Below are 19,870 nucleotides of genomic sequence, written 5' to 3'. Positions count from 1 at the left end.
CTTTTTGATTTTTTTCAGGGAGAATTTAGAAACACAATAAAAAAAATAGGCTTTCTATGGCCCACTATTTGAGAGAGAGAGATGGCACACCCAGGAGTCAGGAGTGGCACACAAGTAGAAAGGGCAATATTAATCTCCCACTGATTTCTTTTTGATTTTTTTGAGAATTTAGAAACACAATAAAAAAAATGATTTTTTCAGGAAGAATTTAGAAACCAAATAAAATAAAATGATTTTTTCAGGGAGAATTTAGAAACCAAATTAAAAAAAATAGGCTTTCTATGGCCCAGTGCCCACTATTTGAGAGAGAGAGAGAGATGGCACACCCAGGAGTCAAGACTGTCACACAAGCAGAAAGGGCAATATTAATCTCCCACTGATTTTTTTTTTTCAGGGAGACTTTAGAAACAAAATAAAATAAAATGATTTTTTCAGGAAGAATTTAGAAACCAAATAAAATAAAATGATTTTTTCAGGGAGAATTTAGAAACACAATTAAAAAAAATAGGCTTTCTATGGCCCAGTGCCCACTATTTGAGAGAGAGAGATGGCACAACCAGGAGTCAAGACTGTCACACAAGCAGAAAGGGCAATATTAATCTCCCACTGATTTTTTTTTTTCAGGGAGACTTTAGAAACAAAATAAAATAAAATGATTTTTTCAGGAAGAATTTAGAAACCAAATAAAATAAAATGATTTTTTCAGGGAGAATTTAGAAACACAATTAAAAAAAATAGGCTTTCTATGGCCCAGTGCCCACTATTTGAGAGAGAGAGATGGCACACCCAGGAGTCAAGACTGTCACACAAGCAGAAAGGGCAATATTAATCTCCCACTGATTTTTTTTTTCAGGGACACTTTAGAAACAAAAGAAAATAAAATGATTTTTTCAGGGAGAATTTAGAAACCAAATAAAAAAAAAATAGACTTTCTATGGCCCAGTGCCCACTATTTGAGAGAGAGATATGGCACACCCAGGAGTCAAGACTGGCACACAAGCAGAAAGGGCAATATTAATCTCCCACTGATTTCTTTTTGATTTTTTCAGGGAGAATTTAGAAACACAATAAAAAAAAATAGGCTTTCTATGGCCCAGTGACCACTATTTGAGAGAGAGAGATGGCACACCCAGGAGTCAAGACTGTCACACAAGCAGAAAGGGCAATATTAATCTCCCACTGATTTTTTTTTTTTTTTCAGGGAGACTTTAGAAACAAAATAAAATAAAATGATTTTTTCAGGAAGAATTTAGAAACCAAATAAAATAAAATAATTTTTTCAGGGAGAATTTAGAAACACAATAAAAAAAAAATAGCCTTTCTATGGCCCAGTGCCCACTATTTGAGAGAGAGAGATGGCACACCCAGTAGTCAAGACTGGCACACAAGCAGAAAGGGCAATATTAATCTCCCACTGATTTTTTTTTTTTTTCAGGGAGACTTTAGAAACAAAATAAAATAAAATGATTTTTTCAGGAAGAATTTAGAAACCAAATAAAATAAAATGATTTTTTTCAGGGAGAATTTAGAAACCAAATAAAAAAAAAATAGGCTTTCTATGGCCCAGTGCCCACTATTTGAGAGAGAGAGATGGCACACCCAGGAGTCAAGACTGGCACACAAGCAGAAAGGGCAATATTAATCTCCCACTGATTTATTTTTGATTTTTTCAGGGAGAATTTAGAAACACAATAAAAAAAATAGGCTTTCTATGGCCCACTATTTGAGAGAGAGAGATGGCACACCCAGGAGTCAGGAGTGGCACACAAGTAGAAAGGGCAATATTAATCTCCCACTGATTTCTTTTTGATTTTTTTGAGAATTTAGAAACACAATAAAAAAAATGATTTTTTCAGGAAGAATTTAGAAACCAAATAAAATAAAATGATTTTTTCAGGGAGAATTTAGAAACCAAATTAAAAAAAATAGGCTTTCTATGGCCCAGTGCCCACTATTTGAGAGAGAGAGAGAGATGGCACACCCAGGAGTCAAGACTGTCACACAAGCAGAAAGGGCAATATTAATCTCCCACTGATTTTTTTTTTTCAGGGAGACTTTAGAAACAAAATAAAATAAAATGATTTTTTCAGGAAGAATTTAGAAACCAAATAAAATAAAATGATTTTTTCAGGGAGAATTTAGAAACACAATTAAAAAAAATAGGCTTTCTATGGCCCAGTGCCCACTAATTGAGAGAGAGAGATGGCACAACCAGGAGTCAAGACTGTCACACAAGCAGAAAGGGCAATATTAATCTCCCACTGATTTTTTTTTTTCAGGGAGACTTTAGAAACAAAATAAAATAAAATGATTTTTTCAGGAAGAATTTAGAAACCAAATAAAATAAAATGATTTTTTCAGGGAGAATTTAGAAACACAATTAAAAAAAATAGGCTTTCTATGGCCCAGTGCCCACTATTTGAGAGAGAGAGATGGCACACCCAGGAGTCTAGACTGTCACACAAGCAGAAAGGGCAATATTAATCTCCCACTGATTTTTTTTTTCAGGGACACTTTAGAAACAAAAGAAAATAAAATGATTTTTTCAGGGAGAATTTAGAAACCAAATAAAAAAAAAATAGACTTTCTATGGCCCAGTGCCCACTATTTGAGAGAGAGATATGGCACACCCAGGAGTCAAGACTGGCACACAAGCAGAAAGGGCAATATTAATCTCCCACTGATTTCTTTTTGATTTTTTCAGGGAGAATTTAGAAACACAATAAAAAAAAATAGGCTTTCTATGGCCCAGTGACCACTATTTGAGAGAGAGAGATGGCACACCCAGGAGTCAAGACTGTCACACAAGCAGAAAGGGCAATATTAATCTCCCACTGATTTTTTTTTTTTTTTCAGGGAGACTTTAGAAACAAAATAAAATAAAATGATTTTTTCAGGAAGAATTTAGAAACCAAATAAAATAAAATAATTTTTTCAGGGAGAATTTAGAAACACAATAAAAAAAAAATAGCCTTTCTATGGCCCAGTGCCCACTATTTGAGAGAGAGAGATGGCACACCCAGTAGTCAAGACTGGCACACAAGCAGAAAGGGCAATATTAATCTCCCACTGATTTTTTTTTTTTTTCAGGGAGACTTTAGAAACAAAATAAAATAAAATGATTTTTTCAGGAAGAATTTAGAAACCAAATAAAATAAAATGATTTTTTTCAGGGAGAATTTAGAAACCAAATAAAAAAAAAATAGGCTTTCTATGGCCCAGTGCCCACTATTTGAGAGAGAGAGATGGCACACCCAGGAGTCAAGACTGGCACACAAGCAGAAAGGGCAATATTAATCTCCCACTGATTTATTTTTGATTTTTTCAGGGAGAATTTAGAAACACAATAAAAAAAAAATAGGCTTTCTATGGCCCAGTGCCCACTATTTGAAAGAGAGAGATGGCACACCCAGGAGTCAGGAGTGGCACACAAGCAGAAAGGGCAATATTAATCTCCCACTGATTTCTTTTTGATTTTTTCAGGGAGAATTTAGAAACACAATAAAAAAAAAAGGCTTTCTATGGCCCAGTGCCCACTATTTGAAAGAGAGAGATGGCACACCCAGGAGTCAGGAGTGGCACACAAGCAGAAAGGGCAATATTAATCTCCCACTGATTTCTTTTTGATTTTTTCTGGGAGTATTTAGAAACCCAATAAAAAAAAAATTAATAGGCTTTCTATGGCCCACTATTTGAGAGAGAGATGGCACACTCAGGACTGGCACAGAAGCCCAAAGGCCAATATTAATCTCCCACTGTTTTTTTTTTTATCAGGGAGAATTTATAAACCCCACAAAAAAAAAAACAGAAAAATGAAAAGGCAGATCAGGAAAAGTTGCTATAGCAAGGAGAGCTTAGATTAAGGTCTGCCCCCCCCCCCAATATATTATAAAGTTTCAACCTTTAGTGCCTATTATTTTATTAACCTTTGTTTAAATCATTAGTTTATTTATTAACAATGTTTCTAAATAAATAAACACATGGGGTCCCCCAGTATTTTGATATCCAGCCAAGCTAAAGCAGACAGCTGGGGGCTGAGCGCAGCATTAAGCCAGCGGCTCTTATGAGAGTTGCCGTCACTACTTGGTGCATGCAGATAGCTGTATTTTACTGCTATTCACAGATGCCGGAGACATCAGGTAATGTGGACAACAATGGAAAAGTTGCGTGGGAACATTTTTTTTAAATAAATTGATGAACAAGGGAAAGTGTGACACTAGTGAATATGTGTCGCTGTGACTTCTTACAAATGTGACACATGCTGGTTAGTCCTGTATCTCTTCACTTACGACCCCCAGGTCTTGTCAACACTTAAACTTTCTATTATTATCTCTTTTTATAGGGGGCCCAATGTGCCTGCTGTTGTACCGCCACTTTTGAATGAGTTGATGACTTGTTACTAGTGATGAGCGAATATACTCATTACTCGAGATTTCCCGAGCATGCTCGGGTGTCCTCCAAGTATTTTTTAATGCTCGGAAATTTAGTTTTCATCACCTCAGCTGAATGATTTACAGCTATTAGCCAACCTGAGTACATGTAAGGGTTGGCTGGTTGCTAGGGAGTCCCCACATGTAATCAAGCAGGCTAATAGCTGTAAATCATTCAGCTGAGGCAATGAAAACTAAATTTCCGAGCACTAAAAAATACTCGGAGGTCACCCGAGCGTGCTCTGGAAATCTTGAGTAACGAGTTTATTCGCTCATCACTACTTGTCACCTTTGTATAAAGTCTCATCTTCTCCACATTTCCAAGCTACTGGTCTGATTGACAGTGTCATTTTCCTTCTGTAACCAAATCTCACCTGCCTAGAACAAGGAGCTAACTTCCTAGTGCCCTATGAACTCCTTCCATCAAATAGGCATGCCCATTTGTTAACCCTCTCACCTATACCTAACCAGACTACTGCAGCCATCATAGAAATTAGCGCACACAATAACACGTCAGTACATTATTATAAAATAAGTCTTCAAAGAGTGTGTTAGAACAATTTTTCCACCTTTGTAATATTATAGTGGAAAAAGTGATAATTAAATGGCTTATTGAATAAAATATTGAAATTTTGATTCCATTGCCCAGAAATTCCCCATATCTTAATCTGAAAAAGTGGGTGGAATAAAAAATAAAAAAGCGCAGCCCAATAATTGACACATTGCTGAAGTCAGGGTCTCTGCCTCAATATTAGAGTGCTCTTGGATAACGTAGCAAAAATCTGCTGACAGATTCCCTTTCACTGTTTTACCTTTTATGACCAGAAATACATAAAAAAGATCTGAAAATTCCCGACCCTATGGCAATGAAGATCTTTTGGAGTCTGTTGTTCTAAGAATGCTTGTCTCTCATAGACAGATATTTGTCTGTCATCTGTTTTGATCCAGTTGAAGAAAAAAACGTTTTAACCCTTTCAACCCGAAGCCTGTTTTCACTTTCCTGACTTGCCGGAAGAAGGCAAACGCCAAAACGCACGTAGGGGACTCGTGGGACACATGTATACATTGGTAAATATAAATGACTACTTTCACCTTTACCCCTCTTTACAGCACATGCACTTTGCTGCAGATCTAAGAATGATTATATAGCCAGTTAAATCTGGTGCTTCCAGATATACAAGGAAGACATTGACTCTTGTTTGCATTTGCACTTTATTGAAATAACTCAATAGATATTGTAACTCTCCTTTTTATTCTGTGAGGTGACAATTCAGTACCTGTGTCAAGTTCCAAGTGATTTGCTTAACACATAACATTATATGCATGTATTTATTTGCCATTGTGTAGTTTGTGCCCCACCTATTGGTTCTGTCTGTGTTATTTTTATCTTGAATACTGATTGTCAAATATTCTTATAAAATATATTATTTTTTCATACTTCAATTGTATTGTCTTTCCGTGTACTATTTCTCTATATGATCCGCACTTTCCTGACCAGGCCAATTTTTACAATTCTGACCACTATCAATTTATGAGGTCATAACTCTGGAACACTTTAATGGATCCCACTGATTCTGAGACAGTTTTCTTGTGACATATTGCCCTGCATGATAGTAGTAAAATTTCATTGATATCACTTGTGAAAAAAAATGGAAACTTGGCAATCATTTTCAAAACTTTTAATTTTTTTGCCCTTCAATCAGAGAGTCATATCGCACAAGTTTATTAATAAATAACATTTCAAACATGTCTTTTTTACATTGGCACAATTTTTGAAACCTAATTTTTTTGTTAGGAAGTTATAAGGGTTAAAATTTGAAGAGCGATTTCTCATTTTTACATCAGACTTTGCAAAACCATTTTTTTCATTGACCACATATTTGAGGTGACTTTGGGGGATCAAGATGACAGAAAATACCCCAAAATGACACCATTCTAAAAACTGCACCCCTCTAGGTATGCAAAACCACATTGAAAAAGTTTATTAACCCTTCAGGTGCTTCACAGGAATTTTTGGAATTTGGAAGGAAAAATAAACATTTACTTTTCTTTAACAAAAAATTTCCTTTAGACCTATTTTTTTTTACTTTTGCAAGGGTAAAAAAAGTAAATGGACCATGCAATTTGCTGTGCAATTTCTCTTGAGCATGCTGATACCCCATATGTGGGGGAAATCTACTGTCTGGGCACATGGCAGGGCTCGGAAGGGAATGAGCGCCTTTTCACTTTTTGAATGTAAAATTTGCTGGCATAATTAGCGGAAGCCATGTCACCTGATGTGCCTAAACCGTGGAAACGCCCAACAAGTGATATCATTTTGGAAACTAGACCCCTTAGGGAACTATCTAGATGTGTATTGAGCCCTTTGAACCCACAGGTGCTTTACAAAAGTTTACAACATAGAGCTGTGAAAATATAAAAAAAATCCCATTTTTCCCAAATAAATCTTTTTTATCTTCAAATTTAGCATTTTCATAAGCATAATAGGGGATATTTCTCCATACAATATGATGGGCAATTTCTCCTGATACCCAATATGTGGAGGAAAACAACTGTTTGGGCGCAAGGCAGGGCTTGGAAGGGAAGGAGCGCCATTTGAAGGACACCATGTCGCATTCGTAGAACCCCTAATGTGCCTAAACACTGGAAACCCCCCACAAGTGATAACATTTTGGAAACTACACCCCTGTGAGAACTTATCTAGATGTGTACTGAACACCTTGAACCCAAGAAGTTTATAATGTTAAACCATGAAAATTGAAAATTAGAATTTTTCCCGCAAAAATCTTTTTTAGCTCCAAATTTTGTATTTTCACAAGGGTAAAAGGAGAAAATGGAACCCAAAATTTGTTGTGCAATTTCTCGATACCCCATATGTCATTCGAAAACTAGGCACAGTGCAAAGCTTAGAAGGGAAAAAGCGCCTTATTACAGTCCAGATTTTGCTGAACTTGTTTGAGTGTGCCATGTTACATTGGCAGAGCCCGTGAGGTGCCAGAACAGCAGAACCCCCATAAGAGACCCCAATTTTCAAAGTAAACCTTTTAATGCATTCATCTAGGGGTCCAGTGATTATATTGACTCCACAGGTGTGTCACAGACTCTAATACCATTGGGCAGTGAAGATAAAATAATTTACATTTTTTACCACCAAGATTGTGTGTTAGACTAAAGTTTTACATTTTCATACCGTGAAATGGGTAAAAATGGCACCAAAATTTGTCCCATAATTTCTACCGAATGTTGCAATATCCCGTATGGGGCTGTACAGTGCTACTTAGCCAAACGGAGAGACTGGGGAGGGACAGAACGCTATTTGTCTCCTGGAGCGCAGATTTTAGTTTGCGGATTCCATATAAAGATCCTCTAAGTGATGGAAATGCAGAAATCCCATCTCAAATGACCCAATTTTGTAAATTATAACCCTTTGAGAATTTATCTACAGAAGTAGTGAAGATTTTGACTCTATAGGTGTTGTCCAGAAACAAGCAGCAGTGTATGTTGCTGGATGAAAATTGCAAACTGCAGTTGTGACCAGTATATTATGCCCAGCTCATGCTTCTGGAGACACGCACCTGAAAATCAGGTGGGCTCTCATCACTACAGAAATGACAAAATGAGGAGCTATTTTGCTTTTCCAGAGCCTTTGTGCAACCAGTAAGGCCTCTTTCACACTTACATCTGCTGGCGGGCGTTGTAATGCCTTGTTGTGACGAAATCAACGGATTTTGTGAAAATAGTGAAAAACGTATTTTGACGGATGCGTTCTTGCCTGAATTTCAGTGGAGAAATTTCCGGAGAGAGAGTGAGAGAGAGAGAGAGAGAGAGAATTTTTCCCTGACTTGAAAATGCTTCTGGGCATGCCCAGAGAGAAAAAATGTGATACGTTGCTGGATTCCTGTGTGTGACGGTCAGCGACGGATCCTGCGTCGATAGGCAGAAAAAACATTCCTCTGAATGTTTTCTCTGCAGGACGGACTACAATTTTCTGACGGATCCAGTGCACGACGGATGAAACCGATGGCCATCCGTCACAATCCGTCGCTTATACAAGTCTATGGGAAAAAACAGGATCCTGCAGAAAAATTTGCAGGATCCTGTTTTTTCAAAACTCGGGACGGGAGAGAAAAGATGACAGTGTGAAAGAGGCCTAATGTGGAAGCCCCCTATATTTCTGTCATCAGATGATGGACATAAGTGAAGGATTGCTTTTTTGTGGATTGAGTTGAAACTTTTATTGGGAACATTTTGCATAACAGTTATGATCATATTTATCCAGTGCTTTATGCTGAGCACTAACATCGGGATTTCCATCGACATCTCCAAGGGATGTGACAGATGAAACTCCTGATGGATCCATTCACTATAATGAGGCAGCGGAGATGCTCTGTACTCTGTCTGGCCTCTGTTCAGTGGTGTACTTCCTTTCAAAAGAGCACAAAACTGTGGCTAATGGCACTTTTATGTAATCCTAAAAAGATAGACACCACCAGATCACAGGTCCTATGACTTCCACAGTGCCTCCATCTGTCTCATTATAGGGAATTTTCTATGGGGGGTTCTGTCTGAATCATGTATTATAGAGATTTACACCCAAACCCCGATGTAAGCGCTCAGCACAGAGCACAGGATAAATGTTCGCCGAGCCATACTGCGATCTTTGGGAAGCAGAATGAAAAAATCAGCAGCATGTAAAGAATTGGATTTATTTATTTTTATGCTGTTCCTTATGCAGTGTAAGTGATTAGGCGACTTTATTCTTCTAGTAGCTGAGATTGCAGCGATCCCAGTTCTATATTAGGTTTTTATGTTTGGCTGCTGCCACACACTAAAAGATGCTTTTTATTGCGATAACTAGTTTTTGCATCAACATATTTTGAGAGCTATAATCTTTCCATATTTTAGCTGAAAGAGTCATGTTATGGCTTGTTTTTTCTGGGACGAACTGACGTTTTAATTGGTACCATATTTGGGCACATGATATTTTTTGATAGCTTTCTATTACATTTTTTGGAGACAGAATGAACAAAAGCCAGCAATTCAGGAATTGTTATACATTGTGTGCAGAATTATTAGGCAAGTTGAATTTTGATGACATAATAATTTTTATACATGTTGTCCCACTCCAAGCTGTTCAGGCTTGAGAGCCAACTACTGTTAAACTGTAAAGCGCTGCGGAATATGTTGGCACTATATAAATAAAGATTATTATTATTATTATTATTAACTATCATTTTGGTAAATCAGGTGATGTGCTATTAGGTGTCGGGTTCCCGCTGCTGCACAGGGGGAATCTCGAACCATCTCCGCTGCGGTCTACCATTCTTCTCCAGCCGCAGTGGAGTCTGCTCTGCAGAGACGTCGGTCCCAGCATCTGGCTCAGACAGATACCCTGTGCTTGGTTGCTGCTGCTCTTCCAGGCTCAGCTATTGTAGCCAGTACTGTTCAGCGGCGAGCAGACGCCTCTGGGACTAAGTCCTGCTTTTCCCCTTCTGAGCATGCCCAAAGAAAGACTTCTCACTGGAGGTTGGGGGTCACACACTCAGGTCCTGTAACAACTCCCATTGGTCCTCTAGGAAGGTCCTTGTCTGCTGCAGTTATAAAAGGTTTGCATGGCTGCACGGCCATGTGCTAGAATCAGCTTATTTTATGAGCTTTGCTATTTGGTGGTCATGTCTGCTTGTGGTCAGGTTCGGCTGAAATAACCCCCTAGAATACCGGCACCTCCGGTGAGGAGTTTTGTGTGTTTGAATTCAGGGCAGGCATATAGCCACTAGAATTCCGGCTCCACCGGAAAGGAGTTGTTTATGTGCTAAGCTGACTGCATGACCACTAATTGCTTTCTACTCTGTTAGGTAGCTGTGATAATCTGTGAGGTTAACAAAGCACAACGTTTTCCTATCTAGGTGACTCTGTGAAGTAACAGAGTTCGCTTATACCTCCATATAGTGCCGCCAATTGCTAGCAGCAGGTTCCTCTCCTGCACGGTGGACCCCAGCTGCGAACGCACCTTTAATAACATATACAGTGGGGCAAAAAAGTATTTAGTCAGTCAGCAATAGTGCAAGTTCCACCACTTAAAAAGATGAGAGGCGTCTGTAATTTACATCATAGGTAGACCTCAACTATGGGAGACAAACTGAGAAAAAAAAATCCAGAAAATCACATTGTCTGTTTTTTTAACATTTTATTTGCATATTATGGTGGAAAATAAGTATTTGGTCAGAAACAAACAATCAAGATTTCTGGCTCTCACAGACCTGTAACTTCTTCTTTAAGAGTCTCCTCTTTCCTCCACTCATTACCTGTAGTAATGGCACCTGTTTAAACTTGTTATCAGTATAAAAAGACACCTGTGCACACCCTCAAACAGTCTGACTCCAAACTCCACTATGGTGAAGACCAAAGAGCTGTCAAAGGACACCAGAAACAAAATTGTAGCCCTGCACCAGGCTGGGAAGACTGAATCTGCAATAGCCAACCAGCTTGGAGTGAAGAAATCAACAGTGGGAGCAATAATTAGAAAATGGAAGACATACAAGACCACTGATAATCTCCCTCGATCTGGGGCTCCACGCAAAATCCCACCCCGTGGGGTCAGAATGATCACAAGAACAGTGAGCAAAAATCCCAGAACCACACGGGGGGACCTAGTGAATGAACTGCAGAGAGCTGGGACCAATGTAACAAGGCCTACCATAAGTAACACACTACGCCACTATGGACTCAGATCCTGCAGTGCCAGACGTGTCCCACTGCTTAAGCCAGTACATGTCCGGGCCCGTCTGAAGTTTGCTAGAGAGCATTTGGATGATCCAGAGGAGTTTTGGGAGAATGTCCTATGGTCTGATGAAACCAAACTGGAACTGTTTGGTAGAAACACAACTTGTCGTGTTTGGAGGAAAAAGAATACTGAGTTGCATCCATCAAACACCATACCTACTGTAAAGCATGGTGGTGGAAACATCATGCTTTGGGGCTGTTTCTCTGCAAAGGGGCCAGAACGACTGATCCGGGTACATGAAAGAATGAATGGGGCCATGTATCGTGAGATTTTGAGTGCCAACCTCCTTCCATCAGCAAAGGCATTGAAGATGAAACGTGGCTGGGTCTTTCAACATGACAATGATCCAAAGCACACCGCCAGGGCAACGAAGGAGTGGCATCGTAAGAAGCATTTCAAGGTCCTGGAGTGGCCTAGCCAGTCTCCAGATCTCAACCCTATAGAAAACCTTTGGAGGGAGTTGAAAGTCCGTGTTGCCAAGCGAAAAGCCAAAAACATCACTGCTCTAGAGGAGATCTGCATGGTGGAATGGGCCAACATACCAACAACAGTGTGTGGCAACCTTGTGAAGACTTACAGAAAACGTTTGACCTCTGTCATTGCCAACAAAGGATATATTACAGAGTATTGAGATGAAATTTTGTTTCTGACCAAATACTTATTTTCCACCATAATATGCAAATAAAATGTTAAAAAAACAGACAATGTGATTTTCTGGATTTTTTTTTCTCAGTTTGTCTCCCATAGTTGAGGTCTACCTATGATGTAAATTACAGACGCCTCTCATCTTTTTAAGTGGTGGAACTTGCACTATTGCTGACTGACTAAATACTTTTTTGCCCCACTGTATATATTTGATGTGTTCCGCCAGCCCTAACATGTGCATCTCTGTAATGAGGAGGGGTGTTGTCTAATGACATCAAAACCCTATATATGGTGTGCTTCATTATTAGGCAAATTCCTTTCCTGTGGCAAAATGTGTTAGAAGAGAGATTTGACGGGCTCTGAAAAGTCCAAAATTATGAGATGTCTTGCAGAGGGATTCAGCAGTCTTGAAATTGCCAAACTTTTGAAGCGTGATCACCGAACACTCAAGCGTTTCATGGCAAATAGCCAACAGGGTCGCAAGAAGTGTGGTGGGCAAAAAATAACTGTCTGTGAATTGAGGAAAATCAAGCGTGAAGCTGCCAAGATGCCATTTGTCCCCAGTTTTGCCATAGTTCAGAGCTGCAACATTACTAGAGTAACAAAAAGCACAAGGTGTGTGATACTCAGGGACATGGCCAAGGTACGGAAGGCTGAAAAACAACCACCTTTGAAGAAGAAACATAAGATGAAACGTCAAGACTGGGCCAAGAAATATCTTAAGACTGACATTTCAAATGTTTTATGGACCGATGAAATGAGAGTGACTCTTGATGGGCCAGATGGATGGGCCAGAGGCTGGATCAGTAAAGGGCAGAGAGCTCCACTCTGACTCAGACACCAGCAAGGTGGAGGTGGGGTACTGGTATGGGCTGGTATCATCAAAGATGAACTTGTGGGACCTTTTCAGGATGAGGAGGGAGTAAAACTCAACTCCCAGACCTACTTCCAGTTTCTGGAAAACAACTTCTTCAAGCAATGGTACAGGAAGAAGTTGGTATTGTTCAAGAAAAACATGATATTCATGCAGGACAATGCTCCATCACATGCCTCCCCACTTTTCAGTTTTTGAATTTCCACAAAAATGTAAAATAAGCAATACATTTTGTTCAACTTCACAATTGTGTTCCACTTGTTGTTGATTCTTCACCAAAAATTTACATTTGGTATCTTTATGTTTGAAGCATGATATGTGGGAAAAGGTTGAAAAGTTCCAGGGGGCCAAATACTTTCTCAAGGCACTGTATATATATACTGCTCCGTTTGTGGTAAAATTGGTAAGGCAGCTTTATTCTTAGGGTTAGTGCCATTAAAGTGTTACTCAATTTATATAGGTTTTCATGTTTTGGCACATTTACACAATAAAAACTGTTTTATAGAAAAAAAATATTTTTGCATCACTTTTTTCTCAGAGCTATAACTTTTTAACTTTTCTGCTGATGGAGCTGTTTAGCAGCTTGTTTTTTGCAGCAAGATGACGTTTTCAGCGGTATCATTTTTATTTACATTCGTCTTTTTGATCGCATTTAATTGCACTGTTTGTTCAGGGGTATGATGATGAAGCATTGTTTTTTGCCTCATTTTTATACAGTGTTCACTAAAGGAGCTAACTAGTGGGACAGTTTTATAGAGCAGGTCGTTACAGACGTGGTGATACCAAATATGTGTACTTTTATTGTTGGGACATTATTGTATACTGTCGGATTGCTGATCTGATACTCTGCAATGCTTCTGCAGTGCAGAGTTTCACATCAGCATCTGACAGGTAGGGAAAGAAGCATATCAGCGCCTGCTCTCAGCAGATGCTCACAATCCACCTTCCCTGCAGGACCCTGAAGGACTCCGTAGCCCTCTCGTGTCCAGGGGTCTCCATGGAGACCAGCAGGACAACGCGATTACATTGCGTTGTCCTGATGGAAGCATGCAGGGAGCCCATTCCTTGCGCGATGCTCCTCTATGTCACTGTCACTGCTGACAGCAGCATCAGAGGGGTTAAATGCCCATGATTGGTGATAGCACTGATCATGGGCATTGCAGCAGAGTGTTAGCTTTCAAACAAAGCTGACACCCGCACCCGATTGCTCAACGTGAGGCTGCGCGATCGTGCCGTCGTACATATACTTCTGTTTGCAGGAACACAGCTTCAGCAGAGAATTATATTTTTGGCACATGTCAGGGAGGGGTTAAAGGGAATCTGTCACACCAAAATTTGCCTATAAGCTAAGGCCACCGCCATCAGAAGCTTATCTACAGCATTCTGTAGTACTGTAGATAAGCCCCCAATGTAACCTGAAAGATAAGAAAAACAAGTTAGATTATACTCACCCAGGGGCGGTCCCGGTGTGGTCCCGTCCGATGGGCATCCCGGTTCGGGTCCAGCGCCTCCCATCTTCATATGATGGCAGCCTTTTCTTTGCTTCCTGTCATGACTCCTGTGCAGGCATACTGATTTGCCCTATTGAGGGCAGAGCAAAGTAATGCAGTGTGCAGGCACCGGGCTTCTCTGACATTTCCTGGGACATGCGCACTGTAGTACTTTGCTCTGCAGAATGCTTTAGATAAGTCCCTTATGCCGGTGGCCTTAGCTTATAGGCGAATTTTGGGGTGAGAGATTCCCTTTAAACACATTATGGCCTGGAAGCAAGTAATATACAGGAATGCAAATAAAAAAAATTGTTTTAATTGCAGTGACATATTGCCATAAACACATCGTTATTTGAAATATAAATGTGAATATATTTACATACGAGAAATGTTGCAAGCATATGTGGCACTGCAAAAATTCATATTTTCATACTTCATTTTGTTCATTAAGTCAATATTGTTTGTATGAAGTATACACTGAGTAAAATATGCTGATACATTTACATAGTTGGGGATGCTTAAGGGGAAGTTGCCACCATTTTTCTTGTAGTTTGTTTTTTGTGAAATTAAGCTTAAAATTGTAATACAAATGTATTAATGTAATGTTTGCACTGTTTGCAAACATTTCAAACATTTCTATATGAAAAATATTATAGATTTTCTTACATATATATATATATATACACCACTAAAGGGAGCATTTTCCATTTTAGACCTCAAGCAGCTATAGTAAGATATACCATCTTTAATGTTAGCAGCAAAATTGGGGCAGTAACAGCTGACATCACCATTTCCCTCCCCTTTTGGGTGGTCTAGTATCCCTGGGGCAGAATGAAGAGTAGCATCACAGGGCAGTGCCATTTTTTGGGTGACTACCCTATGATCTGCTATCACCAGCAGCTACTGTCTCTCTCTCTCCCATTAGTCTCTCTCACCCAGATTACAAGATTCTCTCACCCCCCTCCACAATGTCTGGCCATTCACTGCAGACCTGCACAGCTCCTTATCTTATCTTAGGAAGGGATGAATCACAGCTGCTGAGCAGCTGACAGGTCCTGCTCCAATATTGCTAATGGTACACTGTTCCTCCTCAATGTCTCTGCTATTCTTCCCATGATTTTCTCATGCATTTTACTCCTGTCAACCTAGGATCTTTTCTGCTGGAAGCTGTACTGCTTATGTTAGCAGATCTGAGGGCTCCATGAATATGGCAGCAGAACACTCCCACTACTGTGAATTGTGCAGCCCACAGAGGTGTGCCCAGTTCCCAGCAGTGACAGTTCTATTACAATGGATAGGGTCGGCCCCCCGCCTGTTATCTATTTATCTATTTCAAATTAATTCAAAACTTGGTTATAACAGCATGCTATGCTACATTACATTGATTTATTAATGATCTACAGACACGGTACCTTCCCTTTAAAGTTTTTTAACCTGGAGTCCATGTTCGTCGTTTCAGTTTATAAGGCCACCTTGCATTCTAACATAACAGTTTTCATAATAATCATGTGTTGGGTACATACAGCTTTTGGATGCTTTGCTAGCTGTTTTACTTAATTTTCATTTTAACCCTGCTGTAATGTTCGGGTCAATATGACCCGAAATGATTTTTGAGACCCTGCAGATTTTTTTATATGAGGATTTGAAACTAGTGGTATCTTAACTTCTCCTCATTTGTGGAGCTCTATATATTTTTTTTGTTTTTGTTTTTTTTTTTGTTTACTTTTTGCTACACGCTGATTGTTTCACTTGTACTGTTTGGGTCAATATGACCCGATAGCATTTTATACTGTTCTACAGGTCTCTGATTATTTCTGACTGCAAAAGTTACGTTTTTTTATGTGTACTTCATCTCAAAATGGTGGTTGTTTCACTGTTCTTATCAGTAAACAAGTAATTATCTAGTATTATTCATTTGCTGTTTGTGAGAGAGGAGACTGGTTGTCTATCATTCAAAGGCTGGGGGTTTCACTGTCATCAGTAATCAAATATTTATGTTCATATGCTCTAAATGTTCAAGTGTATACAGGAAAAACCCCTGGTGAAAGAACTGAAAAAAATCAGGGTATGCGTGTTGATCTCGATTTGACTCATGGACTAAAAGGACAAAATGTCACATGTGACAACTTTTTTACATCCTATCAGCTAGGCCAGATGTTGAAGAAAAAACAACTTACCATGCTGGGTACTATAAGAAAAAACAAACCTGAACTACGGCATGGTATCCCGAGCAAGAGAGAGGTGTACAGTAGTGTTGAGCATTCCGATACCGCAAGTATCGGGTATCGGCCGATACTTGCGGTATCGGAATTCCGATACCGAATTCCGATACTTCCCGCGTATCGGATACCGGAATCGGAAATTCCCATAATTCAAACTGAACGCAGCAGCCAAAGAGGAATGAATGGAAGTGTGGGCACATCCTGTTTAGCATGGTGGGCATGTAAGTACTGGCAAGGCTGTGATTGGCTGCTGAAATGATGTCACTCTGCACTATAAAAAACGCTGCCGCCATTTTGCGCTCACTCTGCTGTGATTTCAGTTAGGGACAGGACGCTGTGTTCTAACTGAGGGCCAGTTGAGATAGCTAATTGCTTTATTTTGCTATTCCAAGGCTAATTTAGCAAACGCTGTGTTCACTGTTCAGTTCACCTTGCTCTTGCCTTGCAGCGCTGTTTTAACAGCGTTCTGCAAGGTCTCTGTGTGTGTGTGTGTGCAGCTCACTCTGTAGACTGTGTGCAGCCATATACCAGGTTGTATTCAGCTCAGGGGGGGTTCACACTGCCTCACACAGTTCTATCCATTGTCCTTTTTTGCTCATAGTGCAGCCTGCTGCACATTTTTTCTAAAATTTCCTATTAGTGTCTTTCCACCCGTCTCCAGCCAAATAGTGGAAAAACACTAGATAGGATAACCTAGAGGGGGGTTTTTGGGCCTTGCAGTGCCGTTTACGGCTGTCTGCACGGTCTCCGTGTGAGCGCAGCTCGCCCTGTAGTCTGTATGCAGCCACAGCCGGTTGTATTCAGCTCAGGGTTTGTCACTGCCTCATACTGTAAAATAACTTGTCCTTTTTTCAAATAGTGCAGCCTGTTGAAATTTTTTTTAAAAATTTCCTATTAGTGTCTTTCCACCCGTCTCCAGCAAAATAGTGGAAAAACACTAGATAGGATAACCTAGAGGAGGGTTTTTGGGCCTTGCAGCGCCGTTTACGGCTGTCTGCACGGTCTCCGTGTGAGCGCAGCTCGCCCTGTAGTCTGTGTGCAGCCACAGCCCGTTGTATTCAGCTCAGGGTTTGTCACTGCCTCATACCGTTAAATAACTTGTCCTTTTTTTCAACTAGTGCCGCCTGTTTAAAAATTATTCAAAAAATTCCTATTAGTGTCTTTCCACCCGTCTCCAGCTAAATAGTGGAAAAACACTACATAGGATAACCTAGAGGAGGGTTTTTGGGCCTTGCAGCGCCGTTTACGGCTGTCTGCACGGTCCCCGTGTGAGTTAAACTTGCTCTGTAGTCCGATCTGCAGAAAAAAAAAAAGTAAAGTTCACCAAACACAACTTAACACTTGTGTAGGCCACATTTGAAAAATAATAAAGTTTAGTCCACACTTTACAACATTAGTGTTTCTTACACCTGTTAGGAGGAGCATTTCAGGAATAAGCACACTAAGGCCTTAGTACTTTTCTGCTTATCTTTATCTGTCAACCAAGATGAAGAGGGCAGGGAGTAAGGGTCGTGGGCGTGGGCGTGGAGCAGGGAGAGGAGCAGGGAGAGGACGTGGTGATTCTGTGCCTGCTGCGGGCACCGGTGACTCACCATCACCCAGTTTCAGCAGGGAACAGTCCTTCATGCGCAGCTTTGTCGGAGAGCGCCGTGCACCGCTGCTGCGTGAAGATCAAATTGAAGCTGTTGTCGGATGGATGGCAGCTAACGCATCGACTTCAATTAGTGCCACATCCTCTCAGACACAGACCACTGGAGAGCAGCCATCTGTCTCTTCACCACCTGCCAAATTGGCCAGGCAGTCAGAGAGCCCAGGACAGGAGCCGTCTCTACTTCTGTTCTCTGAATCTCTTGGCTTGGAAACAGGGGGCCAGCCAAGCAGTATTGGAGAAATGGAAGAAGAGGCAGTGTGCAGTGATGCCCAACAGCTTTGTCTCTCTGACTCTGAAGAGGCGGGTGGGTCAGTGCCTGCGGTGACCACAGCGCAGTACGCATCTGATGATGAAACTCAGGTGCCGCTTTCTGGTGCGTACTGTGCTGCCGAGACTACCCAGGAGGAGCAGTTGGTGGCAGAGGGTAGTGGAGATGATGAGGTCCTTGACCCATCGTGGCGTGAGGAACAGGAAGGTGGTGGGAGCAGCTCAGAGGAAGAGATTCCCCTAACGGGCCAAAGAGGGAGAGGGAGGGGGAAGACTGCGGAGCCTGTAGCCTCCACTTTGGCACCAGTTAGGAGCCTGTCTCTTTCAAAAGCCAAAAAGGGCGCTCCCAAGACTTGCAGTGCCTGGTCCTTTTTTGACACAGTTGCAGATGACATTTGTTTTGTCAAATGCAAGCTGTGTCATCAGAAAGTAAAAAGAGGTAAAAGTGTCAGCAACCTCAATACCACAAATATGTGGAAACATGTGCGGACCAGGCACGCGGTGGAGTTCCAAAAACACACTGAAGACCTAGGCCAACCAACAGCGGCAGTTACCACCTCTTCAGCTCGTGTTGCTTCTTCCTCCAGCTCACGCACAGCTGGTTCGGCTTCCTCCTTGGATCGCCATGGAAGAACCTCTGGCACTGTTGTCCAGAGACCTAGTGTAATTCCACCCACAGTACCACGTTCCCAGTCATCCTCACACTCCCAGCCTAGTCTACAGCCATCGGTAGTACAGGCATGGGAGAAAAGGCGGGCATTCTCGGCAAACCACCCCCGAGCACAGGCTCTGAATGCAGGCATTGCCAAACTTCTGTCACTGGAAATGCTCTCATTCAGGCTGGTGGAGACTGACAGCTTCCGTGACTTGATGGCATTGGCAGTCCCACAGTACAAGGTGCCCAGCCGCTTTTACTTCAGCAGGCAAGCTGTCCCTGCCCTGCACAAGCATGTGGAGGGACAAATAAAACACGCGCTACTGAACGCCATCAGTAGCAAGGTCCACCTCACCACCGATGCGTGGACCAGTCAACATGGACAGGGGCGATACCTTTCCGTCACTGCCCATTGGGTTAATGTTGTTGAGCCGGGTACAGACCGTGCGAGTGGCGCAGGACGTGTCCTGCCCACTCCAAGGATTGCAGGAATCCAGTCTGTATGCATTGACTCCTCCTCTTACACCAGTTCCTCAGATTCATCGCTGCAGGATCCGTCACAGTCCACCTCCACATGGACCCGTGAACGTTTACCTGTTATGACCGACATGAGCACAGCCGTGGCCAAACGTCAGCAGGCCATCTTGAAATTAGTTTCTTTGGGGAATCGAAGCCACACAGCGCAGGAGCTCTGGAATGCCCTAAAGCAGGAGAGCGATGTGTGGTTTGTGCCAGCGAATCTCCAGCCAGGCATGGTAGTGTGTGACAATGGCTGAAATCTGGTGGCAGCTTTAGGCCTTGGCAACCTCACTCACATCCCATGTCTGGCACATGTGCTCAATTTGGTTGTGC

This window comes from Ranitomeya imitator, chromosome 4 (assembly GCF_032444005.1).
Source record: "Ranitomeya imitator isolate aRanImi1 chromosome 4, aRanImi1.pri, whole genome shotgun sequence".
NCBI lineage: Eukaryota > Metazoa > Chordata > Amphibia > Anura > Dendrobatidae > Ranitomeya > Ranitomeya imitator.
The sequence above is the reverse complement of the archived record's forward strand: the minus strand, read 5'-3'. Positions refer to the sequence as shown.